A 27,890-nucleotide genomic window follows, 5' to 3' on the forward strand; every position below is an offset into this window, starting at 1 on the left:
TCCTTTTACTATACATATTGTCGGTAATTCTACCAACTTTATTACAAGATTGTTTTTGCTGCAAGAGAGAGGGCTAGAGGAGAGTAAGTTATCAGAGGACGTATAAGGGATTTGTAGAGGTGTAGTTTGGTGCGTTGAGAGGCATGTTTCAGCTTGTAGAGGCCCGCAAGGGCCTTACTAGCTATTGCATGCCTTGAGTGAATGTGTCCGTGTAAACGAAGAAGGTAGTCAAGATTAACGCCAAGGACAGTGACAGATTGTGTCATGGGGATGTAAGTGCGGGTGTCAGCTGTTCTGAGCTCGACAGGTAATGGAGGATCACGTTTTCTGTAGTTAAAATATGTAATGCTGGATTTAGCTGCATTGGTTTTGATCCTCCATTTTTGTTCCCAGATGGCTATCCTGTCGACCTCATTTTGTGTTTTGTGTGTGAGTGTATCTATATTGGCATGAGTGATAAGTTGTGTAATGTCGTCTGCATAGGCTAGTGTGATGGAGTTTTGGTATACAGGTGTTGGAATGTCGTTAGTGTATAAAATGTAGAGGGTAGGGGAGACGACAGATCCCTGGGGTACTCCAGCATTTAGTGTGAAGTAGTCAGAGTAACAGCCTTGGAATTTGATTCTCATGGTACGGCCGTCTAGGAAGTTGCAGAGGAGTTTACGAATAGTGAGAGGCAGGTTAAAGTTAGTGCAGAGTTTGTACTTGAGCCCTTGGTGCCAGACAGTGTCAAAAGCTTTTTCAACGTCTTTTGCAACCAGGGCTGTCCTGTTTCTTTGTTCTGTGTTTATGTGGATGTAGTTGAGAATGATGTTAATGGCATCTTGTGTGGATCTGTGTGTTCTGAAGCCAAAGTGACCATCAGAAAGTAGAGAGTTGTGTTCCAGGTATCTGCGAAGGCGATGGTTGATGAGTTTTTCAAAGAGTTTACCTAAAGTTTCGAGGAGGCTGATAGGGCGATAATTTCTAGGATCAGAGTGGTCTTTTTTGGGTTTAGGAAGGAGGATAGCAGTAGCAGCTTTGAAGAGGGAAGGGAAGTATCCAGAGGCAAGGGAGGCATTGAGGAGGTTTGTGTAGGCAGTAATGATAGAGTCAGGAAGGTGTTTTAGGATAATATGGTTTAGGCCAGAGGCGCCAGGAGCCTTGGGAGGAAGGTGTCTGAGGAGAGTTTTAATGTCTGTGTTGGTGAAAGGAGTGTCGAGTTCCTGGGAGGAGGTAAGAGAGTCCAAATGAATGCGGCCATCTGGCGCTGCATCCCGTGTGTGTGCAGCGTTCCAATGTTCCATGTTCTGAATGTGTTGAACAACGTTAGGGTGAGGTCGGTGAGGGTGGAAGATGTTCTCCCAGATGTGCTCGAAGATGTTGGTAGCAGCCCGCGGGTCCGAGATGTGTGTGCCGTTGTGGGTGATGCGTTTGAACCCGTTGGTGGGAGTAGTGCCTCTTATTTTTTTGATAAAGTTCCAGAAGGCCCTAGTGCTTTCAATACGCTGCTTGTCAGCCCGTTGCATGAGTTGCGACCAGTGATTGTTGTGGTCCTGGTCTAGACTGTGTAGAATGTTGTTTCTAAGGTAAGTGAGATCCAATCGAACTCGATCAAATCTGTGTGTTGTAGAGGAAGCGGTTGTGGTAGCAGAAAATTCGCCTTCTTGTTCTGAGTGACGGTTTGAAGGAATAACGAGTGGTGTGAGTTTTCTTTGGTATTGCGTCGTTGGCCGCTTGTGTAATGGTGTCCTGGATGAGATCAAGTTGAGTATCGATGTCAGAGATAGGTCTATTGTTATAGTCGTAGGTGAGGTTAATATTGTCTATGTTTTGTTTGAAAGCATCCCAGTCAGCGTTCTTGTAGGAGAAGGAAGGTGTGGTTGGAATGAGGATAGGGTTGGAGGAGATGTGCAAGATGACTGGGATGTGATCAGAGCCTGCAATAGGGCCAGGTGAGATGTAGTGTTGAAATAGATAACTGGCTCGGTTTGCCAGAATGATGTCTGGTTTGCCTTGACCCGTGTGATTGAAGAAGGTATTGAAGTCTGGGCCGAGATGAATTAGGTGTTTATGGTTAGTGAAGTTGAGTAATTGGTGACCAAGTTGGTTGTTACTGGTGTGATGAAAGGCGGTGTGTTTGGCATTCATGTCAGCTAGTAGGTATGTTGGTGTGTTGGTGTAGTTGAAGACTAAGGAAAGGTCGTGTATGTTGAGAATAGTGTTTGGGCGAGCATAGGTGGTGAAAAAGATAAAGGGGCCAAGGTGGGTGTGTATTCTGACGGCAAGACAGTGTTGGTGAATAAAAGGGATTGGGAGAGATTCGTGTTTTATGTTGGATTTGACAAGGATGGCAACCCCACCGTGGGGATCATAGGGGGACTGTAGTGCAGTATAACCATAATGGTGGATATGTTGAGGGGCTTTGAGGCAGGTACTGTTTAGCAAAACAATATCTGGTCTCTCTGCTTCAAGGAGCTCGGCCAGTAGGTGTCTAATAGTAAGGTAAGAACGTACGTTTGAACTGAATCACTTTAAACATGATTTAATGGTTTCGTCATAGCAAAGTTAATGTCGGAGGAGTTTGGATTAAAACCCGTGATAGTGGTGCCATCAGTGGATGCGAGTTTGTAGGTGTTACGGACCCGTTTCCTGGAGGGGAAGGAAGAGATGGATCTGTTTTTATGTTCTTTTGTATGTCTGTCAGAAGTTGGGGCAGGTTTGGGTTTGAGTGGATTTTGTCTGGAGGAGGTGGAGTTGGACCTGGATGAAGTTTTGGTTGTGGTGGAGGAGTGGGCAAAGGTAGATGCAGAGGAAGTGGAAGCTTTGGTAGGGGATGAGGAAGTGGAAGCTATGGTACTGGGTAAGGAAGCGGAAGCTTTGGTTGGGGATGAGGAAGTGGGTAAGGAGGTCGGGGGAGGGGTGGTCGTAGCAGCAGCAGTAGGGGTGTTGGTGGGAGGGGTGGAAGTAGTGAAGAGGGGTAGGGGGAGGAGAGCTGGTGGGTGTAGGAAGTGGGGGGGAGGGAGAGAGGGAGGAGGTAGAGGTTGTAGGGGGCTTAGAAGAGAAGCAGGAAGGAGGGATAATTAAAGAGGGAAGATTGTTAGCGGACAAGATTAGGTTAAGGACATATGAGTAGTCTGATTGGTAGGCTTGAGAGATTACCATCGCAGAGTGGGCAGCAGTGGCGAGTTGGCAGTTAGTTTTGTAGTCTAGTGTGGGTGTAGGTGTAGAAGGAGAGGTGATTGTAGTCTGTGTGTTGGTGTTTGAAGTGTGTAGAGTAGGAGGGGTAGACCAAGTACGTGGGGTAACCCAGGCATTGGGGATAGGGGTGGAAGGTATTGTAGGAGGGGGAGGTGCAGGGAAGGGATTGGGGAGGGAGGGAGGTTGGCTTTCTCTGAGGGTGGAGAGAACGTCTTTTCTAGTAGGGCAGGAATTTGCAACTGCAGTGTGTGACCCGCCGCAGTTAGAACATTTTAGGGGGAGGTTGCAGGTGTTCCAGAAGTGGCCAGTTGCTGAACATCTGGAGCAGGTTTGTGTGAAAGTGCATGAGATTTTGTCGTGGCCGAATTTGTAGCATTTCAGACATTGTGTGATGGGGTGAAAGTTTGGAGTGAAGAGAGAGTTTGGAGGAATGCAGATGGTCTTGGCAAGGATTCCTTGATTGAAGAGTGTAGAGGCGTCAGAAGGAGTTGAACAGCGTATTTTGAGGATGGTAGAGTTTTCAGGTCTATAAATATCGTCAACAGAGACTTTGTTCTTAGTACTAATGTCTTTGATTAAGTCTTCTTTGTCTGTGTCATAGGCAGTCAGGAGAGAATAGTCTACGTGTTTTGCGATCACTGTGCATTTGGCGCGGTGCTCAGGAGTCCAAATAATAGTGAAGCCTGCATTGAGAAGTTTTTGTCTGGTCTCGGTTGATGTGTACGTTTCGTAAGAATGTCTGTCAAGAAGTAGTTTGAATCCAGAGTTGGTTTTAAAGACTTTATACTGAGGAGCGCCAGTGATCTGGTACAGTAAATTTCCAGGACAGATAGTGGCATGATCAGATTTAGAGTATTTGAGGTTAAGCGAGAAAGAATTGGGCTTGTAAGAGGTGGGGGCAGGGTAGGCCTTAGAAGCAGGAGTAGACAGAGTAGAGGCAGGTGTTGGCAGTAGAGGAGTGGTAAGGGGAAATGAGGTGGAAGGCATTGCAGGCATCGTAAATTAGATGTGGGGGCCAATCCTGTGAGAAAAATTGGCTAGGCAAGTACGTGTGAAGTAGACACACGTACTTGCCTGGTTATAACTTTAAAGTTTCTTGTGGAGTCCGTCTCTGGAGGCACAGGACACTGAGGAGGTGAGCTGTAGCTTGATGGGGCACTGTATGCACTGAACTGGCTGTAAGGCGTGCAGACCACACGTACAGGCTGAGGCGTGGAGGCTTCAGACAGCAACAGGAGTGCAGAGGGAGGCTTCCTGCCCTTGGGTAGGCAGCCACCGACGCACCAATCCTGATGGTGAAGACGAAGGTCCAGTAACCACCACTCGGTGAAGAGAACAACTCTGGCTGTGAGCGATGAGGAGAGCCAACACTAGCTGAATGGCGAGCAGACTTCACTTACAGGCTGAGGCGTGGAGACTTCAGACAGCAACAGGAGTGCAGAGGGAGGCTTCCTGCCCTTGGGTAGGCAGCCAACGACGCACCAATCCTGATGGTGAAGACGAAGGTCCAGTAACCACCACTCGGTGAAGAGAACAACTCTGGCTGTGAGCGATGAGGAGAGCCAACACTAGCTGAATGGCGAGCAGACTTCACTTACAGGCTGAGGCGTGGAGACTTCAGACAACGGCGAGGAGAGGCAACACTGGCTGTATAGCGTTTAGACTACACGTGGAGCGTGGAGGCTACAGATAGCAACAGGAGTGCAGAGGGAGGCTTCCTGCCCTTGGGTAGGCAACCACCGACGCACCAATCCTGAAGGTGAAGACGAAGGTTTAGTAACCACCACTCTGAGGATAGTCACACTCAACACGGGGTAATTAGAGAGGCGAGATCGTTCGTCGATGGAGCTGTGTGTCCAAATGTGTCAACCAGAGGTGGAGCAGGACGGCTATATATAGGCAGGAAGAGGTAGTGGTGGTAGTAGTAGTAGTGGTAGTGGTAGTAGTGGGGAACAAAGGAGGAGGAGCCAGTCAAATATAAAGAAAGGGGAGCACTGCAAGGGAGCTAGGTGCCCACAGAGGGAGAGCAAGTGCACAGAGGTGGGGGGAAGGGCAAGTGATGAAATAAATAATGAAGGAACAGAAACACGCGACAGAAGAAAGACAAAAAAAAAAGAAAAAAAGGGAAAGGGGAAGAGGGAGAAGAAGAAAAAATGAGGAATCAGGTTAAGTCACGGGTGTTCTGAAGTTTGGAGCATTTTACTACCACTACTACCACTACTACTACTACTACTACTTCTACTACTACTACTACTACTACTACTACTACTACTACTACTACTACTACTACTACTACTACTACTACTACCACTACTACTACTACTACTACCACCACTACCTCTTCCTGCCTATATATAGCCGTCCTGCTCCACTTCTGGTTAGTGAGACTTTGTAAATGGTCCAAGTCGGACCGAAAAGTCGTCGTAAGCTACTCTCTTCTATGTGCGGGTTATTTGTCTATAAATACACACAGATCTAAATGGAATGTGAAAACGTGCAATTACATTAAGTTTTATAACCTGCATGAGCTGTATCACTGTAGACAACAAGAGCATTTCACCCCTCCATGGAAGATGTGTTCATTTAATATCACATACCTACAAGTCCCTCCCAAGAAGCTCATTGCTAGTAATCCCTTCCTTAAATCACTTGTTAAAATAACTGCTCAAGAAGAAATTTCTGGCCTAGCTGGTAGTAATAAGTTATCACAAGTTATATACACTGATGGATCTAAACAGGAGTCTTCTGGCAGGGCTGCATCTGCTCTTGTTGCCACCTCCCTAGTTAAGAACGATAATAAACTTGTTGAACTAGACATAAGAATTAACAACTGGGCGTCTACACTGCAAACTGAATTGTTTGCAATCCTAATGGCGATAAAGCTAACTTATGACACTGAGTTTGACTCTCATCATTACTGATTCTATGTCATCACTGAAGGCTCTTGACTTATATAATGACTCCAATAACATGCTCATTGGAGAAGCCAGGTACAGATACTCAAAAATCAGGGACAACGGAATTAATGTACAATTGCTATGGATTCCATCACACATTGGATTACTCCTTCATGATAAAGTTGATATGTTAGCCAAGAAGAGTACCCAGAAGGAGAATGCAGAATATAACTTTGGTATAACTGTGTCTAGCATTAGGAATAATATTAGGAGAGAAGTAAATAATGAAAATTATTGTTATAGGAATGCAGTTAGAAGCCTGAGTAGATCTATAACCCACTATGATAACATGAACGTAGATAAGTATGCTTATGGAGCAACGTGCAATGTGAACAGACTGACTGATGTTGTAGTGGCCAGGCTTAGGCTTGGTTACAAGTACTGACTGATGTTGTAGTGGCCAGGCTTAGGCTTGGTTACAAGTACTGACTGATGTTGTAGTGGCCAGGCTTAGGCTTGGTTACAAGTACTGACTGATGTTGTAGTGGCCAGGCTTAGTCTTGGTTACAAGTACTGACTGATGTTGTAGTGGCCAGGCTTAGGCTTGGTTACAAGTACTGACTGATGTTGTAGTGGCCAGGCTTAGGCTTGGTTACAAGTACTGACTGATGTTGTAGTGGCCAGGCTTAGGCTTGGTTACAAGTACTTCTGGCAGTTTGGGAGACACACAGATGATGATCAAACTAAATGTAAATTATGTGATCAGACATATGGTCACTGTCTTGAACACTATGTGCTTAATTGTCCACTTATTGAGGAATACAGAGACAGACAGTATAATAACCTATGTGTCATGTCAAGATATCTTATTAATGAAAATAAGATACCAGATATACTAAGCAAATTATTGTTATAGGAATGCAGTTAGAAGCCTGAGTAGATCTATAACCCACTATGATAACATGAACGAAGATAAATATATTTATGGAGCAACATGCAATGTGAACAGACTGACTGATGTTGTAGTAACCAGTTAATATGGAGGTCCGGTGGCCTGGTGGCTAAAGCTCCCGCTTCACACACGGAGGGCCCGGGTTCGATTCCCGGCGGGTGGAAACATTCGACACGTTTCCTTACACCTGTTGTCCTGTTCACCTAGCAGCAAATAGGTACCTGGGTGTTAGTCGACTGGTGTGGGTCGCATCCTGGGGGACAAGATTAAGGACCCCAATGGAAATAAGTTAGACAGTCCTCGATGACGCACTGACTTTCTTGGGTTATCCTGGGTGGCTAACCCTCCGGGGTTAAAAATCCGAACGAAATCTTATCTTATCTTATCTTGTCAACTACTGAAATGATGTAGAAGTCAGGCTTAGGGACAACCTCACAATTTTTTTTCGTCCTATTTCGTTCATTTTTGGTCTACTTAAATAAGCGTTCATTCAAGCTATTTTGACAGGTTCAATAAGATCGGCCAACAAAAAAATAAAAACAAAATATATTTACTGATAATTTAATTTGGCAGCTTGATGGCACCTACTGACACTGGCAAAATTTTTTTTTGGGGGGGGGCACTTCCTATAATAAAACAATGCTAATCCGATTTTATTATGATAAGAAATGATGTAATATACCTAATCATCATCCCCCTCCAAAAAATACAGTTGATTAGTTTTTGACATTTAGTAAAATATCTGCCTTTACCCCCCCCCCATATATAAAATAAAAAAGTTTTAAATATTTCGAAAATCTTTCCATCACTTTGTAAAACATTCATTGTTTCATATTTGTTGTGAAAATCCTTTCAACCCATTCATTATTAATGGTAAGTAGTAGGTCCGTCGGTGCTGTCCCGTCCTGGGTGTTTTCCAAATGGTGATCCGGTGATTTTTAATGATGCATTGACAACAAATAGCTTAATAACTTACTCCCGAGATAATCGTCAAAATAAGCACAAAGCTGATTACTTAAGGGGAAAAAAAACGAGAAAGTCGGGTTAGTTTTTGAGTCTTCGCATACCATATGAGAGATCTTAAATAGTTACCGCAGTAATACACAGTTTCTTTAGTGTCAGTAGACCAGAGAGAACGTACCATTATTTTCTGCCAACACTGCAATATACACACAGCTTCGCTCGCTCCATAAATGCAATATTTTATTAATTTGGGCGTCTTTATTATGCTTCTCATTTATTTATCTTATTTCTAATAGTTTACAATAAATGTGAGAGGTGGATAAACAAATTTACCAATAATAGCGTAATTCTGCAGCATTTATAGTGCCGTGAGCGACTCCTTGTGTCATGGGGACTTAATATTTCTGGTAAATATCCCTTTCCACTGGCCTCAACATTTTTTTATGGATCTTTCAACTTTCTGTTGATGCTAAATAGTGATTTTAATATATTAGAAAGAATAACAAAAAAATATTTAAATAAAAGGGATAAAAACTCCAAAATTTACTTCATTTTGCAACATTTTTCTTTTTAGTTAGTTTAATATGTTTATTATGCAGCCCATACCCATCCTGTGGGTGGTAGTCACCCCATACCCACCATGTGGGTGGTAGTCACCCCATACCCATCCTGTGGGTGGTAGTCACCCCATACCCATCCTGTGGGTGGTAGTCACCCATACCCATCCTGTGGGTGGTAGTCACCCCATACCCATCCTGTGGGTGGTAGTCACCCCATACCCATCCTGTGGGTGGTAGTCACCCATACCCATCCTGTGGGTGGTAGTCACCCCATACCCATCCTGTGGGTGGTAGTCATCCCATACCCATCCTGTGGGTGGTAGTCACCCCATACCCATCCTGTGGGTGGTAGTCACCCCATACCCATCCTGTGGGTGGTAGTCACCCCATACCCATCCTGTGGGCGGTAGTCACCCCATACCCACCATGTGGGTGGTAGTCACCCCATACCCACCATGTGGGTGGTAGTCACCCCATACCCATCATGTGGGTGGTAGTCACCCCATACCCACCATGTGGGTGGTAGTCACCCCATACCCATCCTGTGGGCGGTAGTCACCCCATACCCACCATGTGGGTGGTAGTCACCCCATACCCACCATGTGGGTGGTAGTCACCCCATACCCATCCTGTGGGCGGTAGTCACCCCATACCCACCATGTGGGTGGTAGTCACCCCATACCCACCATGTGGGTGGTAGTCACCCCATACCCACCATGTGGGTGGTAGTCACCCCATACCCACCATGTGGGTGGTAGTCACCCCATACCCACCATGTGGGTGGTAGTCACCCCATACCCACCATGTGGGTGGTAGTCACCCCATACCCACCATGTGGGTGGTAGTCACCCCATACCCATCCTGTGGGCGGTAGTCACCCCATACCCATCCTGTGGGCGGTAGTCACCCCATACCCATCATGTGGGTAGTAGTCATCCCATACCCATCATGTGGGTGGTAGTCACCCCATACCCACCATGTGGGTGGTAGTCACCCCATACCCACCATGTGGGTGGTAGTCACCCCATACCCACCATGTGGGTGGTAGTCACCCTATACCCACCATGTGGGTGGTAGTCACCCCATACCCTCCATGTGGGTAGTAGTCACCCCATGCCCACCATGTGGGTGGTAGTCACCCCATACCCACCATGTGGGTGGTAGTCACCCCATACCCACCATGTGGGTGGTAGTCACCCCATACCCACCATGTGGGTAGTAGTCACCCCATACCCACCATGTGGGTAGTAGTCACCCCATACCCACCATGTGGGTGGTAGTCACCCCATACCCACCATGTGGGTGGTAGTCACCCCATACCCACCATGTGGGTGGTAGTCACCCCATACCCATCCTGTGGGCGGTAGTCACCCCATACCCATCCTGTGGGCGGTAGTCACCCCATACCCATCATGTGGGTAGTAGTCATCCCATACCCATCATGTGGGTGGTAGTCACCCCATACCCACCATGTGGGTGGTAGTCGCCCCATACCCACCATGTGGGTGGTAGTCACCCCATACCCACCATGTGGGTGGTAGTCACCCTATACCCACCATGTGGGTGGTAGTCACCCCATACCCACCATGTGGGTAGTAGTCACCCCATGCCCACCATGTGGGTGGTAGTCACCCCATACCCACCATGTGGGTGGTAGTCACCCCATACCCACCATGTGGGTGGTAGTCACCCCATACCCACCATGTGGGTAGTAGTCACCCCATACCCACCATGTGGGTGGTAGTCACCCCATACCCACCATGTGGGTGGTAGTCACCCCATACCCACCATGTGGGTGGTAGTCACCCTATACCCACCATGTGGGCGGTAGTCACCCCATACCCACCATGTGGGTAGTAGTCACCCCATACCCACCATGTGGGTGGTAGTCACCCCCTACCCACCATGTGGGTGGTAGTCACCCCATACCCACCATGTGGGTGGTAGTCACCCCATACCCACCATGTGGGCGGTAGTCACCCCATACCCACCATGTGGGCGGTAGTCACCCCATACCCACCATGTGGGCGGTAGTCACCCCATACCCATCATGTGGGCGGTAGTCACCCCATACCCATCATGTGGGCGGTAGTCACCCCATACCCACCATGTGGGCGGTAGTCACCCCATACCCACCATGTGGGCGGTAGTCACCCCATACCCACCATGTGGGCGGTAGTCACCCCATACCCACCATGTGGGCGGTAGTCACCCCATACCCACCATGTGGGCGGTAGTCACCCCATACCCACCATGTGGGCGGTAGTCACCCCATACCCATCATGTGGGAGGTAGTCACCCCATACCCATCCTGTGGGCGGTAGTCACCCCATACCCACCCTGTGGGCGGTAGTCACCCCATACCCACCATGTGGGCGGTAGTCACCCCATACCCATCATGTGGGAGGTAGTCACCCCATACCCATCCTGTGGGCGGTAGTCACCCCATACCCATCCTGTGGGCGGTAGTCACCCCATACCCATCCTGTGGGCGATAGTCACCCCATACCCATCCTGTGGGCGGTAGTCACCCCATACCCACCATGTGGGCGGTAGTCACCCCATACCCATCCTGTGGGCGGCAGTCACCCCATACCCATCATGTGGGTAGTAGTCACCCCATACCCATCATGTGGGCGGTAGTCACCCCATACCCACCATGTGGGCGGTAGCCACCCCATACCCACCCTGTGGGCGGTAGCCACCCCATACCCATCCTGTGGGCGGTAGTCACCCCATACCCATCTTGTGGGCGGTAGTCACTCCATACCCACCATGTGGGTAGTAGTCACCCCATACCCATCATGTGGGCGGTAGTCACCCCATACCCATCATGTAGGTGGTAGTCACCCTATACCCATCATGTGGGTAGTAGTCACCCCATACCCATCATGTGGGTGGTAGTCACCCCATACCCATCATGTGGGCGGTAGTCACCCCATACCCATCATGTGGGTGGTATTCACCCCATACCCATCCTGTGGGCGGTAGTCACCCCATACCTATCCTGTGAGCGGTAGTCACCCCATACCCATCATGTGGGTGGTAGTCACCCCATACCCAACCTGTAGGCGGTAGTCACCCCATACCCATCATGTGGGCGGTAGTCACCCCATACCCACCATGTGGGTAGTAGTCACCCCATACCCATCATGTGGGTGGTAGTCACCCCATACCCATCCTGTGGGCGGTAGTCACCCCATACCCATCCTGTGGGCGGTAGTCACCCCATACCCATCCTGTGGGCGGTAGTCACCCCATACCCATCATGTGGGTGGTAGTCACCCCATACCCATCCTGTGGGCGGTAGTCACCCCATACCCATCCTGTGGGCAGTAGTTACCCCATACCCATCCTGTGGGCGGTAGTCACTCCATACCCATCATGTGGGCGGTAGTCACCCCATACCCATCCTGGTGGCGGTAGTTAAAAGATTACAGAGGTACGTAATGGGTCCAGGGACTGAGCCACCAAAGTTTTGATAGCTGAACTAGGTACAAGTTACAAAGGTAATGAATCCTGTGAGAATGGTTACTTACGTTTATGCATGGCTACAGTTAAGGGAAATCAACCTGACGACAGTGGAGGACAGGAGAGATGGGGGGACATAACAACGACATACAAAATACTGAGAGGAATTGACAAGGTGGACAAAGACAGGATGTTCCAGAGATGACACACAGCAACAAGGGGACACAGTTGGAAGTTGAAGTCACAGATAAATCACAGGGATGTTAGGAAGTATTTCTTCAGCCACAGAGTAGTCAGGAAGTGGAATAGTTTGGGAAGCGATGTAGTTTACCTGGAGTTTACCTGGAGAGAGTTCCGGGGGTCAACGCCCCCACGGCCCGGTCTGTGACCAGGCCTCCTGGTGGATCAGCCCACTGAAAGATTTGGTTGATGTCCGCCTGGAGCCTTGCAGTGTCTGCAATGGAAGACACTGTCATGCAGATTCGGGTGTCATCTGCAAAGGAAGACACGGTGCTGTGGCTGACATCCTTGTCTATGCAAGATATGAGGATGAGGAACAAGATGGGAGCGAGTACTGTGCCTTGTGGAACAGAGCTTTTCACCGTAGCTGCCTCGGACTTTACTCTGTTGACAACTACTCTCTGTGTTCTGTTAGTGAGGAAATTATAGATCCATCGACCGACTTTTCCTGTTATTCCTTTAGCACGCATTTTGTGCACTATTACGCCATGGTCACACTTGTCGAAGGCTTTTGCAAAGTCTGTATATATTACATCTGCATTCTTTTTGACTTCTAGTGCATCTAGGGCCTTGTCGTAGTGATCCAATAGTTGAGACAGACAGGAGCGACCTGATCTAAACCCATGTTGCCCTGGGTTGTGTAATTTATGGGTTTCTAGATGGGTGGTGATCTTGCTTCTTAGGACCCTTTCAAAGATTTTTATGATATGGGATGTTAGTGCTATCGGTCTGTAGTTCTTTGCTATTGCTTTACTGCCCCCTTTGTGGAGTGGGGCTATGTCTGTTGTTTTTAGTAACTGTGGGACGACCCCGATGTCCATGCTCCCTCTCCATAGGATGGTAAAAAAAATGGATGGTAAAAGCTCGTGATAGGGGCTTCTTGCAGTTCTTGATGAACATGGAGTTCCATGAGTCTGGCCCTGGGGCAGAGTGCATGGGCATGTCATTTATCGCCTGTTCGAAGTCATTTGGCGTCAGGATAACATCAAATAGGCTTGTGTTAACCAAATTCTGTGGCTCTCTCATAAAAAAATAATTTTGATCTTCGACTCTCAATCTGGTTAGTGGCTTGCTAAAAACTAAGTCATATTGGGACTTGAGTAGCTCAATCATTTTCTTGCTGTCATCTGTGTAGGACCCATCTTGTTTAAGTAGGGGCCCAATACTGGACGTTGTTCTCGACTTTAATTTGGCATAGGAGAAGAAATACTTCGGGTTTCTTTTGATTTCATTTATGGCTTTTAGTTCTTCCCACGATTCCTGACTCCTATAAGATTCCTTTAGCTTAAGTTCGATGCTTGCTATTTCTCTGACCAGTGTCTCCCTACACATTTCAGATATATTGACCTCTTTTAGCCGCTCTGTTATTCTTTTCTGTCGCCTGTAAAGGGAGCGCCTGTCTCTTTCTATTTTACATCTACTCCTCCTTTTTCTTAGAGGAATAAGTCTTGTGCATACATCGAGTGCCACCGATTTAATCTGTTCTTGGCATAAGTTGGGGTCTGTGTTGCTTAGTATATCTTCCCAGTTTATATCGGTTAGGACTTGGTTTACTTGGTCCCACTTTATGTTTTTGTTATTGAAGTTGAATTTGGTGAATGCTCCCTCGTGACTAATCTCATTATGTCGGTCTGGGGCTCCGCGCATACATGTCTGAACCTCAATTATGTTGTGATCTGAGTATATTATTTTTGATATGGTGACATTTCGTATCAGATCATCATTGTTAGTGAAGATGAGGTCTAGTGTATTCTCCAGTCTAGTAGGCTCTATTATTTGCTGGTTTAAATTGAATTTTGTGCAGAGATTTAAAAGTGTGAGTGTGAGTTTTCATCAGAGCTGCCTCCTGGTGTTATTACTGCAACAATATTATTTGCTATATTCCTCCATTTTAGGTGCCTTAAGTTGAAATCCCCCAGGAGCAAGATGTTGGGCGCAGGAGCTGGAAGATTTTCCAGACAGTGGTCAATTTTTAACAGCTGTTCCTGGAATTGCTGGGATGTTGCATTCGGAGGCTTGTAGACTACCACAATGACTAGGTTTTGGTTCTCGATCTTTACTGCTAAAACTTCCACTACATCATTTGAGGTATTTAGCAGTTCTGTGCAAACAAGTGACTCTGCAATGTACAGGCCAACCCCCCCCCCCTATTGCCTGTTCACTCTGTCGCATCTGTATAGGTTGTAACCTGGGATCCATATTTCGTTGTCCAAGTGATCTTTTATATGGGTCTCAGTGAAAGCCACGAACATTGCCTTTGCCTCTGCAAGCAGTCCACGGATGAAAGGCATTTTGTTGTTTGTTGCTGGCTTTAGACCCTGTATATTTGCAAAGAAGAATGTCATCGGACTGGTGGTAGTGTTGTACGGGGGAGGGAGATTTTTTTCCGGCATTAGTATCTGTATCTGTTGGTTTGGAGTGGAGGCCATCGACTGTGGTTCCACTCCAGGAATGACTGGATTTGGTGTACTATTTCTGCCATTTCCTGCCAGTTTTTTTACCTTCCTGGCACTAAAAAACCTCTCCCTCTTGAGTGGCTGTGGCTACCCAGGTTTTCCCATGGCCTGGATGTTTTGTATGTTTTTGTCCCCTTTAGATGGTGTGCCTGGCAATTTAAGTTACAGCACAGTCTTTCCTGTACTGATGAGGTACACATTTCAGGGTGAAAAAGCTTACAGGAAGGGAGTTTGCATTTTCCTGTTGCCATATGGGCATGGCATTTTCTAGGGTGGTCATAGTTGCACGTCCCATCTGTTTTTCCAGATTTCCCATGCCTGCAGATACCAAGTGCATAGTATGTGCACAGGCTTGGTTTCCGTTTGCCTTGGGTTTCTGTGACTGCATTCCCTGTTGGTGCATGTTTACCTGTCTTATTCCTATCCTCCCTAGCACCAACAATGGAGCTCCCACCAGTTGTTTTTCGTAATATATCCTCACTATTGCTAGTGGAGTCCTCTTGTTTGCTATTTCCTGTGGTATTTCTAGTTTGCAATATTGGTTTTATCTTATCTTTGACTACACTTGATTCCCCAATACGGCTCCTGTCTCCCATGAGGTCATTTATATGCATTCCTTCCTGCTTATAATTCCCGACTACCTGGACAAAATCTCCAGCTTCACTATTATTGTCTCCCAGGACAGCACCTCCAGCTTCACCATTACTGTCTACCAGGACAGCACTATCAGCCCCACATTTACTGACTACCAGGACATCACCTCCAGCCTTACAGTTTCTGACTACATGGCCAGTATCAAGGGCAATACCATTCAGCCCAGTCTTTTTATGTTCCCATCTGTTGTAGAAAGCTTCCAGGTTTTCTATGAAAGCAGCTTTGATGTTATCCTCTTTTAATACACTTGTGATTTTAGTCCACAGATTTATCTCATTTGGACATACCCAAAAACACTTCCCTGTTTTAATACTGCTTGTAGCTAGTTCTTGGATATCTGCACAAGGGGCGTGGCACCAATTTCCACAAAAATGACAATTTATCCATGTGGAAGCCCATTTGTTTGATTGATTGCAGACTACACAGGGCTTTATAATGATTTGAATGGTTGATTTACTGTAATTCTTCTAGCAACCTCTTGAATACTCTATTAATAACCTCCTTAAAGTGAAGCTCTAGCTATTTGTATTTCTATTTCTAACTGTACTTGTATATTAGGACAGCTTACCGGTGTACGTTCCTGTTTTATATTTATTGTTTGTGTTTGATAAGGGCGCCTACAACCCCATCCATTTACAGTCTGCTTTATTGTCCAACGAATCTGTTTGAAACCGGTCAAAGGGTTCGGACCAGTCGAGGGTTCGACCAGTCAAGGGTTCGGAACCAGTCTGATCTAATCAATGGGTCACTTATTTAAAATATACTGGGCTAACACATGAAGGATCTACTGGAAATTATCTACCCGAGTAATATGTGATTTGATTGATACAAAAGTATAACTTGCATGTTGAAGAACCGGTGACTGCTGGCAGCTCCTACAATGACGAACGGTCGAGCCTCAACCCTTGTTTATCGATCACTGTATCTAGCTTTTCTAGTTTTTTTCTGTCTCCACCACAATAAATTCTATATTATCACTATAGTTGACTGGTGGAAATTTTGGAGGAAAGACACTTTTTCTGTAGTAATATTTGCTCCTCGTTGTGTATATTGCGACCGCTGGTAACTACAGGTTATATGAAATTCACAGTAGCGTCTGGTATTTCTAGAAAAAAGAAACTAATGAAAGTCACTCCACTCCACTAAGTACCATTATAATACTGGTTAGTTGCTACTACAACACTGTATTCTGCTATTCACTGGTATCACTAGATTATATGCGAGTACACAAGCAGGCCAGGAAGATTATTAAAACAGCTGACCACTGTGGTAAGATTCTGGCGACTTCTGGCACCTGCCTCTATAGGCAGGTGCCTATAGAGGCAGCATTTCTTATGTATATACTAGGGAGCCACTGTAGTATACACTACACACTATGTATACACAATGTTATCAGGGAGACTTTCTTTCCTCTGACAAAGAAAAGTTCTATTATTATTATTTTGCACATGGCACACATGCACTCTGCCCCAGGGCCAGACTCATGGAACTCTGTGTTCATCAAGAACTGCAAGAAGCCCCTATCACGAGCCTTTTCCATCCTATGGAGAGGGAGCATGGACACGGGGGTCGTCCCTCAGTTACTAAAAACAACAGACATAGCCCCACTCCACAAAGGGGGCAGTAAAGCAACAGCAAAGAACTACAGACCAATAGCACTAACATCCCATATCATAAAAATCTTTGAAAGGGTCCTAAGAAGCAAGATCACCACCCATCTAGAAACCCATCAGTTACACAACCCAGGGCAACATGGGTTTAGAACAGGTCACTCCTGTCTGTCTCAACTACTGGATCACTACGACAAGTTCCTAAATGCACTAGAAGACAAAAAGAATGCAGATGTAATATATACAGACTTTGCAAAAGCCTTCGACAAGTGTGACCATGGCGTAATAGCGCACAAAATGCGCGCTAAAGGAATAACAGGAAAAGTCGGTCGATGGATCTATAATTTCCTCACTAACAGAACACAGAGAGTAGTCGTCAACAGAGTAAAGTCCGAGGCAGCTACGGTGAAAAGCTCTGTTCCACAAGGCACAGTACTAGCTCCCATCTTGTTCCTCATCCTCATATCCGACATAGACAAGGATGTCAGCCACAGCACCGTGTCTTCCTTTGCAGATGACACCCGAATCTGCATGACAGTGTCTTCCATTGCAGACACTGCAAGGCTCCAGGCGGACATCAACCAAATCTTTCAGTGGGCTGCAGAAAACAATATGAAGTTCAACGATGAGAAATTTCAATTACTCAGATATGGTAAACATGAGGAAATTAAATCTTCATCAGAGTACAAAACAAATTCTGGCCACAAAATAGAGCGAAACACCAACGTCAAAGACCTGGGAGTGATTATGTCGGAGGATCTCACCTTCAAGGACCATAACATTGTATCAATCACATCTGCTAGAAAAATGACAGGATGGATAATGAGAACCTTCAAAACTAGGGAGGCCAAGCCCATGATGACACTCTTCAGGTCACTTGTTCTATCTAGGCTGGAATATTGCTGCACTCTAACAGCACCTTTCAAGGCAGGTGAAATTGCCGACCTAGAAAATGTACAGAGAACTTTCACGGCGCGCATAACGGAGATAAAACACCTCAATTACTGGGAGCGCTTGAGGTTTCTAAACCTGTATTCCCTGGAACGCAGGAGGGAGAGATACATGATTATATACACCTGGAAAATCCTAGAGGGACTAGTACCGAACTTGCACACGAAAATCACTCACTACGAAAGCAAAAGACTTGGCAGACGATGCACCATCCCCCCAATGAAAAGCAGGGGTGTCACTAGCACGTTAAGAGACCATACAATAAGTGTCAGGGGCCCGAGACTGTTCAACTGCCTCCCAGCACACATAAGGGGGATTACCAACAGACCCCTGGCAGTCTTCAAGCTGGCACTGGACAAGCACCTAAAGTCAGTTCCTGATCAGCCGGGCTGTGGCTCGTACGTTGGTTTGCGTGCAGCCAGCAGCAACAGCCTGGTTGATCAGGCGCTGATCCACCAGGAGGCCTGGTCACAGACCGGGCCGCGGGGGCGTTGACCCCCGAAACTCTCTCCAGGTAAACTCCAGGTATGATTCCCCTCTGGCAGTAAACTCTACTAGGTACTGCACACTAATTCTCCTTTTTTGACTCAGTATATAATGTTTTCCGCCCAAGATTGGTTCCAGGCGCTAGAGGGATGTATCGTATAGGATTGATGACACAAATTAAAGTTCTAGCACGTAAGAGCGACCGTGTAAACACGAGAAAACCCGGAGCACAACGAGGCACGCTGACACGCTGACTTTAGTGGAGGCAGGATCCATACCTGGCTTTAAGCAGAGGTATGATAAAGCTCACGGTTCAGGGAGAGTAACCTAGTAGCGACCAGTGAAGAGGTGGGGCCAGGAGCTTGGACTCGACCCCTGCAACCTCAACTAGGTGAGTACACGCACACACACACACACACACACACACACACACACACACACACACACACACACACACACACACACACACACACACACACACACACACACACACAGGAGCTCGGACTCGACCCCCGCAACCGCAACTAGGTGAGTACAACTAGGTGAGTACACACACACACACACACACACACACACATGTGGTAATGCTTTATTTACAGCTAGCAAAGTCAGGGTATTTCTCCAGAATGGTCTGTAATATACCACTGTGGATAAAATACTTTGCCATTTCTTGAACATTTCTGAGTGAGTTGTTTCTAAATTCATTAATTTGATCACACTCCAGTACATAACGACGCAAGGTGTGACAATAGTCCATCTGGCAAAGTTTACATTTCGTTTGGTCTACATCTGGTGGTGGTGATTTAACCTGTCAAAGATACTTGTAACCCAGCCGGAGCCGGGCGGTAGTGACATCACAAGAAATGTTGTAAGATTTGGTTCGGATTATTAACCCCGGAGGGTTAGCAAGGAGGAGAAGGAGGCCACCCAGGATAACCCAAGAAAGTCAGTGCATCATCAAGGGGCTGTCTTATTTCCACTGCGATCCGCAATCTTGTCCTCCAGGAAGCGACCCACACCAGTCGACTAACACCTAGGTACTACTTGCTTGCTAGGTGAACATGACAACAGGTGTAAGGAAACACGCCCAATGTTTCCACCCTTGCTGGAGAAAAAAAAACCAAGGACAATCAGGGCGTGACTAAATAAAAGACTAGTGGATAGTACCACTATGACCCCGCCTCCTCCTGCTTCGCCTCACCTGACTACAGTATATAAGCCACGTCTACGGTCCTATACTGTACATTCTACACGACTGATGGACTGAACACATCGACTCCAGACTGAGGGACTGATTACCTCAAAACTCCTCGTCTTCTTATATCTTTCTGCTCTGTACTGGATTGATGAAGCCACTGTGTGGCGAAACGTTTCCTAAATAAAGATTCCCATATGTGTCTCAATCTTCAACTTGTCGGTTTTCAAAACCATTCATCACATGAAGTAATAGCGTTGCCTACCAGGCCACGGGCCACTCCTACCAGGCCACGGGCCACCCCTACCAGGCCACGGGCCACCCCTACCAGGCCACGGGCCACTCCTACCAGGCCACGGGCCACTCCTACCAGGCCACGGGCCACTCCTACCAGGCCACGGGCCACTCCTACCAGGCCACGGGCCACTCCTACCAGGCCACGGGCCACTCCTACCAGACCTGGTAGAAACATCGTACAAACATGAGATTTACACCAAAATGTTGCCAGATTCTTAATCTATCTTTTCTGCAGGCTCGACTCCTTTTTTGATTATATTTCCATTTTTTTGGTTCCCATGCTCCGAGCGTATTAGCTGCCCCACAAGCTTTCTGGCAAGTGATTTTGGCAGACACACATTTATTGATCAAACTAAATGCTAAGTATGTGGTCCACCCTATTGTCACTATCTTGAACACTATGTATCGTATTATACACTTGTTGTGGAATATAGGTATAGACAGTATAATAACCTATGTGATATGCAAAAATATCTTATTAGTGAAGATAAGATACCAGATATATTAAGCAAATTTCCTAAATTTGCATTTAAGAAATAAGTCAACTGAAGATATAAATGCACTCCTCGTGGATAAGGCTATAAATAATTATGACATGGATTTTAATAATAATAATAGTAATAATAATAATAATAATAATAATAATAATAATAATAATAATAATAATAATAATAATAATAATATATTTCTACATGTACAAGGTATACATGTTGACATCAGTGACATACTACTATATAGAACGCCCCTTATTATGCTGAGCATTTCCCGCACATTAGGTCAGTGTCCCAGGATGCGACCCACACCATTCCACTAGCACCCAGGTACTCATTTTACACTGATGGGTGAACAGGGACAGCAGGTGTCTTATGGAAACAAGTTGCTAATGTTTTCCAGCCGTACCGGAGATTCGACCACCGGACCTCAGTGTGTGAGCTGAGTGCTCTAGCGATCCAGCTACGGGACACTAATATATCTTACAGCTAGGCTTGAAATAATATATTAGAAAGACCCTAATGGAAATAAATCACTTCGCCTAACTTTCTCGATCTTATTCTAGGTAATTTACACATATGCTATTATGTATGATAATTGTAATTCTCTATATTAGGTGGCCCGGTGGCCTGGTGGCTAAAGCTCCCGCTTCACACACGGAGGGCCCGGGTTCGATTCCCGGAGGTTGGAAACATTTCGACACGTTTCCTTACACCTGTTGTCCTGTTCACCTAGCAACAAATAGGTACCTGGGTGTTAGTCGACTGGTGTGGGTCGCATCCTGGGGGACAAGATTAAGGACCCCAATGGAAATAAGTTAGACAGTCCTCGATGACGCACTGACTTTCTTGGGTTATCCTGGGTGGCTAACCCTCCGGGGTTAAAAATCCGAACGAAATCTTATCTTATCTGACTTTTTTGGGGATTATCCTAGGTAATTTACACATATATTACTAGGTATGAGAACTGTTCTTATGTGTACCTGGCTGCACCTAATTAAACTTACTGGTGTGGGTCGCATCCTGGTGGACAATATTTAAAGACTTCAGTGGAAATAAAACAGAAACTCCTGGATGACACACTGACTTTCTTATGTTATCCTAGGTGGCTAACCCTCCGGGGTTAAAAATCCGAACAAAATTTTCTCTCTCTTATCTTTCTAACAGGGCGCTACTGTCCTCTTATTAAGCCTAACAAAGGAGACTTGTTTACTTACTTATTTAGTTACTTGCTTACTTAATTTACTTATTTATTTATTTTATTACTTACTTTTTTCCTTACTTTACTCACTGACTTCCTTGTTTCTTAAAGTTTCAGTCACGTTATGAATGACATAGTTAGTGCTTCAATTTGTTGTAACATTCTCTCTAACGTTGTTGGAGCATCAAAGAAAATGGTTTCTTGTCAAAGATGAACTTGGGTAATTTGCATTGATAAAAAAGAACATAGACAACCGATGTAAAAATACACGCCCAATGTTTCTACCTTCGCCTGGTGGCTAAAGTGAGATTAATCCATAAACTCAAATTTGTTACTTCTGGATGTTTAATAATCCCCATCCACAAATTAAACCAAGGTAACTCAAGACAAGACTATGCATTCATGAGTTATTAATTCAGTCAAGCGATATAGGACTCAGTCTACAAGAATTCTTCACTCCTGCAGTTCCTGTTAACCTAGTAGTAAACAGCAGTAAACAGTAGTAAACAGTAGTAAACAGTAGTAAACAGTAGCAAACCCTAGGTAATTTACACGTATGTCTTACTCATGTGTATCTGTACCTAAATAAACGTATTTACTTACAACTATCATACATAATAATATACAAGTATCACTCGTATGTTATACATAATAACATACGAGTAATTACCCTCGCAGAGAGCTAAAGATCTCGGCGAGTTTCCTGGCTCGATTCCCGGCGAGGGTAGAAACATTTAGCGTGTTTCTCTATACCGGTTGTCTATGTTCCCCCATCAGTAAAATGGGTCCCTGGGAGTTAGTCGACTGGTGTAGGTTGCATCCCGGGACAAAACTGACCTAATATGCCCGAAATGTTCTGCATAACAAGCGGCTATATAGTAGTATGTCAGTGATGTCAACTAGGCCTGTATACCTTGTACTTGTAGAAAGAAAGATAATAATATTAACAGATACCTGAGTGTTAGTTGACTTGACTTAAGAAATCGTAATGACACGATTGCAAATAAACCATACCCCCGGCCGGGATTGAACCCGGCCGGGGGTATGGTTTGTTAGTTGACTGATGTGGGTGTCACCCTGGGATGGTAGTGATATATACAAGACTCCTCACACCTGCTCTATATTGTCACGTAGCATTTTGCATGTGAAATCCTGAGAAAAAGACCTAAGGACTATGATGGAAAGCGACAACACTGCCTGACTTTCTTGAGGTATCTTGGGCAGTGGCTGACCTACATTTTTGGGGCCCTGAAGCCTTGAACTGTTATGGTTCCCTTTACAACCAACAACGGCTAGGTTACATGGTATTTTAATAATTTTTAATTTTTATTTTAACTAGTATTTTGTATTGAATTACTTTATATTAGTAATATTATTTAAAAATAATAAACCCTTCTCACACAGTGGACCCAAAATCTTTAAGTAATGTGAAGTAAAGTGGCTTCTGGGGCCCCTCTAGGATTAGGGGCCCTGGAGCTTAAGCTTCATTATTTTCACAGTAGATCCGAACCTGTTCATGGGATAATAATCTCGGGTTATTAACCCTGTGGGGATATTCCGCGATAATCCAAGGTTATAAACTAACTATGGTAAATAATCTGAATAGTCATCATCTTTAGCTGATTATTACTGGTTCCAAAGAAGCTTCATGTATGTACACTTGCAGTACATCCTTTTCGATATATTATTATTAATAATATTTACTCATCTATATATACTTACCTATATGTAGCTGCAAGGGTTGAGCCACAGCTTCTGTCCCTACCTCTTCGTTCGTCACTACTGGGTCCACTTTCTCCCGCCTTATCATACCTCTTCTTTAAGCTAGCTATGAATCCTGCCTCGACTACTGCTCACTCACCATATTGCTCCACTTCCTGACAACTCTAAGGCTGAAGAAATATTTCCTGACGTCCCTATGGCTCATCTGAGTGTTCAACTTCCAGCTTCGCCCTCTTCCTATTTCCCCATCTCTGAAACATTCTGTCAGTGTACGTATTTAATGCTGAAAAGTTATGAAGCATTGGTACATTAAGTTTTTATTTGTAATATATGTTTACATTCTGTAACATAATTTTTGTGAGTGCGTTACTCTCTCTGTCCACACTTTACATGTCATGTGATTAATATCTCCATAAAAACCGAACTGTCATACTTTTTATTGTATCTGAGGGAAGCACTAGGCCCATAGGGGTCAAACAGTGCCTAGGGAGTGGTAGGCATTCAGGTACGATCCAAGAAGAGGATGTGATCTATTCCTTGAATCAAGATTCCCTCAGTAGCTTCCTGATACTTCCCTTGAGGGGCCACCTGGAGTATACCTGGAGGACGTTCCGGGGATCAACGACCCCTCGATCTGGTCCAGGTCCAGATCTCGATATAGTAGCTACCTACTAGATTGAACTCTACCAGTTTCGTATTAACAAACAAGCACGGCAGCCAAATCCAGGTAAAAACAAGGAATTCTTGTATCAGTGGTTGCTATAGGAGATATAGCCATTAAATACTTTTATGAGAGTAAGATGGCACATGTCCGCAGGCTATCACCAGCTAGTGTTTAATCTTGGTAGCTGTCTCAGTTCCCAGTGATCTACATGGCCCTTACAGCTTTAGAACTCCTCAGTTAAATAATTAAAGCAATAAGTATTGGAAGAACAGTGTGTTGACCTGTCAGCATTGCCAGTCAGCTGATCGGGTCACACATGACTGCAGTCTCTGTACATACCTCACGGTATATATACACGGAGAATCGACTCTTGCAACCGCTAATAGGCACGGACGCACATGCACACAAACCAGGAGCTATGAATCGACCATTGCAGCCACAATTCGGTAAGTACGCACACACACACACACACACACACACACACACACACACACACACACACACACACACACACACACACACACACACACACACACACACGCACGCACGCACACACACACACACACACACACACACACACACACACACACACACACACACACACACACACACATGCGAGCAGGGCAAAGCTGCTGATTGTGAGTGACTTCAATCACAAGGAAACTGATGGGAAAACCTGGAGCCATGTGGGGGCTAAGAAACGTGGAGGGCTAAGATGATGGAGGTGGTACTGGAAAACCTCATGTATCAACATGTAAGGAACACTACCAGAAAGAGAGGAAAGAATGAACCAGCAAGACTGGACCTAGTATTCACTTTGAGCAGTGCAGATATTGAGGACATTACATATGAAAGACCTCTCAAAGCTAGTGATCACGTGGTTCTGAGCTTCGAATACATAGAAGAGTTCCAAGTGGAGAGAGAAGGAGGAAGGGCAGAACGAATGAAAGCACAGTACAAGAGAGGGAATTACTCAGGCATGAAGAATTTCCTCCACGGGGTTCAGTGGGGACAAAGAACTAGCAGGGTAGTCAGTAAATGAGGTGATGGAATATCTGACGATAATATACATGGAAGATGAGGAAAGGTTTGTACCCAAGGGCAACAGAAATAACGAGAAAGCCAGGATGATTCCTTGGTTCACCCAAAGGTGCAGAGAGGCCAAAACCAAGTATGCTAGAGAATGGAAGAAGTATAGAAAGACTCAGGAGAATAAGGAGAGCAGTCTTAGAGCCAGAAATGAATATGCACAGATAAGAAGGGAGGCTCAACGACAATACGAAAATGACATAGAAGCGAGAGCCAAATCTGACCCAAAGCTGTTGTATAGTCACATCAGGAGGAAATCAATAGTCAAGGACCAGGTAATTAGGCTGAGGAAGGAAGGAGGGGAGATCACAAGAAACGACCGCTAAGCATGTGAGGAGCTCAACATGAGATTCAAAGAAGTGTTTACAGAGGAGACAGAAGGCATTCCAGAAAGACGGAGAGGTGCGTCACACCAAGTGTTGGACACAATACAATACAACCGAAGAAGAGGTGAAGAGGCTGCTGAGTGAACTAGACATCTCAAAGGCAATTGGGCCAGATAACATCTCTTCATGGGTACTTAGAGAGGGAGCAGAGGCGCTATGTGTAACACTAACAACAATCTTCAACACATCTATCGAAACAGGCCGACTACCTGAGGTATGGAAGACAGCAAATGTAGTCCCAGTTTTTTAAAAAAGGAGACAGACACGAAGCATTAAACTATAGACCAGTGTCACTGACACGTATAGTATGCAAAGTCATGGACAAGATTATCAGGAGAAGAGTGGTGGAGCATCTAGAAAGGAATGAGCTTATCAACGACAACCAGCACAGTTTCAGGGACCGGAAATCTTATGTCACAAACCTACTGGAGTTCTATGACAGGGTGACAGCAGTAAGACAAGAGAGAGAGGGGTGGGTAGACTGCGCTTTCTTGGACTGTAAGATGGCGTTTGACACAGTTCCACACAAGAGATTAGTGCAACAGCTGGAGGACCAGGCAGGTATAACAGAGAAGGCACTGCAATGGATCAGCAAATACCTATCGGGAAGACAACAGCGAGTCATGGTGCGTGACGAGGTGTCAGAGTGGGCGCCTGTGACAAGCGGGGTTCCACAGGGATCAGTCCTAGGATTGGTGCTGTTTCTGGTATATGTGAACATGACAGAACTAGATTCAGAAGTATCCCTGTTTGCTGATGATGTGAAGTTGATGAGAAGAATTCAGTCGGACGAGGACCAGGCAGAACTACAAAGAAATCTGGACAGGCTGCAGGCCTGGTCCAAAAACTGGAGTTCAACCCCACCAAGTGCAAAGTCATGAAGATTGGGGAAGGGCAAAGAAGACCGCAGACAGAGTACAGTCTAGGGGTCCAGAGACTACAAACTTCACTCAAGTAAAAGTATCTTAGGGTGAGTATGACACCAGGCACATCTGAGGCGCACATCAACCAAAAAAACAGATGTGACAAATGGTTTAGAAAACCGACAAGTTGAAGCCTGAGACACTTATGCAACATAAAAAGGTTCCCATATGTTGCATAGGTGTCTCAATCTTCAGCCAAAAAACAGCTGCAGGATATGGGCGGCTAGCAAACCTAAGAATAGCATATCGACATCTTAATAAGGAATCGTTCAGTACCTTGTACATCGTGTACGTTAGGCCTATGTTGAAGTATGCAGCACCAGTTTGAAACCCACACCTAGCCAAGCACGTAAGGAAATTAGAGAAAGTGCAAAGGTTTGCAACAAGAATAGTCCCGGAGCTAAGTGGCATGTCCTACGAGGAGAGGTTAAGAATAATTGAGAGGAATCGACAAGGTGGACAGAGACAGAATGTTCCAGAGATGGGACACAGCAACAAGGGGACTCAGATGAATCACAGGGATGTTAGGAAGTATTTCTTCAGTCACAGAGTTGTCAGGAAGCGAAACAGCCTGGGAAGTGGTGTAGTGGAGGCAGGATCCATACATAGCTTTAAGAAGAGGTATGATAAAGCTCATGGAGCATGAAGAGTGACCTAGTAGCGGCCAGGAGAGAGTTGTGACTCGACCCCTGCAACCACACACACACGCACACAGGTTTCGTGATGGATATGGAGGCTACGACGAAGGAAATACGAGCAATCTCCCGAGATACGAGAACCCCTTTAGTTAGTTTAATATGTTTATTATGCACCCCATACCCATCCTGTGGGCGGTAGTCAAAAGATTACAGAGGTACATAATTGGTCCAGGGACTGGACTCCAAAGTTTTGATAGCTGAGCAAGTTACAGAGGTAATGAACTCACAATTTACAAAGGTAATGAACTCACAATTTACAAAGGTAATGAACTCACAATTTACAAAGGTAATGAACTCCAGGTAAGTCTGGTCACAATCATGACAAGTTACAAAGGTATTTACAGATTACAGAGGTACGTAATGGGTCCAGGGACTGGGCCCCCAAAGTTTTGATAGCTGATACGAGATTTCACCGATACGGGAATCTTTCTTCCGCTCCCAACATCAACATACGAGTTCCTGTTTTCTCGCAGATACGAGCTTTTTCGTGCAAACACAAGTGTTTAATTAAACTAGGCAAGCCGTATATCAGCTGTTATATTATATATGTACTGTATTCATATTTTCTTGCTTCCAAATGACGTGTCCACGATACTAATGTCCACCTTATTAGTCATCTTCTAGGACACGTGAGATGATGAGGTGTGAGGTGGAGATAGTACCAAGGAAGGGCAGACGAGGCGAGCAACACTTTTGCAGAAATGCTCTAAGGAAACCGGGAGGTGAAGATCAAATGGGAAGCAACAAAGCAATGATAAGTCAGTGATGTGATGTCTGGAGGGAAAGGGAATGTGAGCAAAAGAG

The sequence above is a fragment of the Cherax quadricarinatus genome, chromosome 43, assembly GCF_038502225.1.
Source record: "Cherax quadricarinatus isolate ZL_2023a chromosome 43, ASM3850222v1, whole genome shotgun sequence".
Taxonomy (NCBI): Eukaryota; Metazoa; Arthropoda; class Malacostraca; order Decapoda; family Parastacidae; genus Cherax; species Cherax quadricarinatus.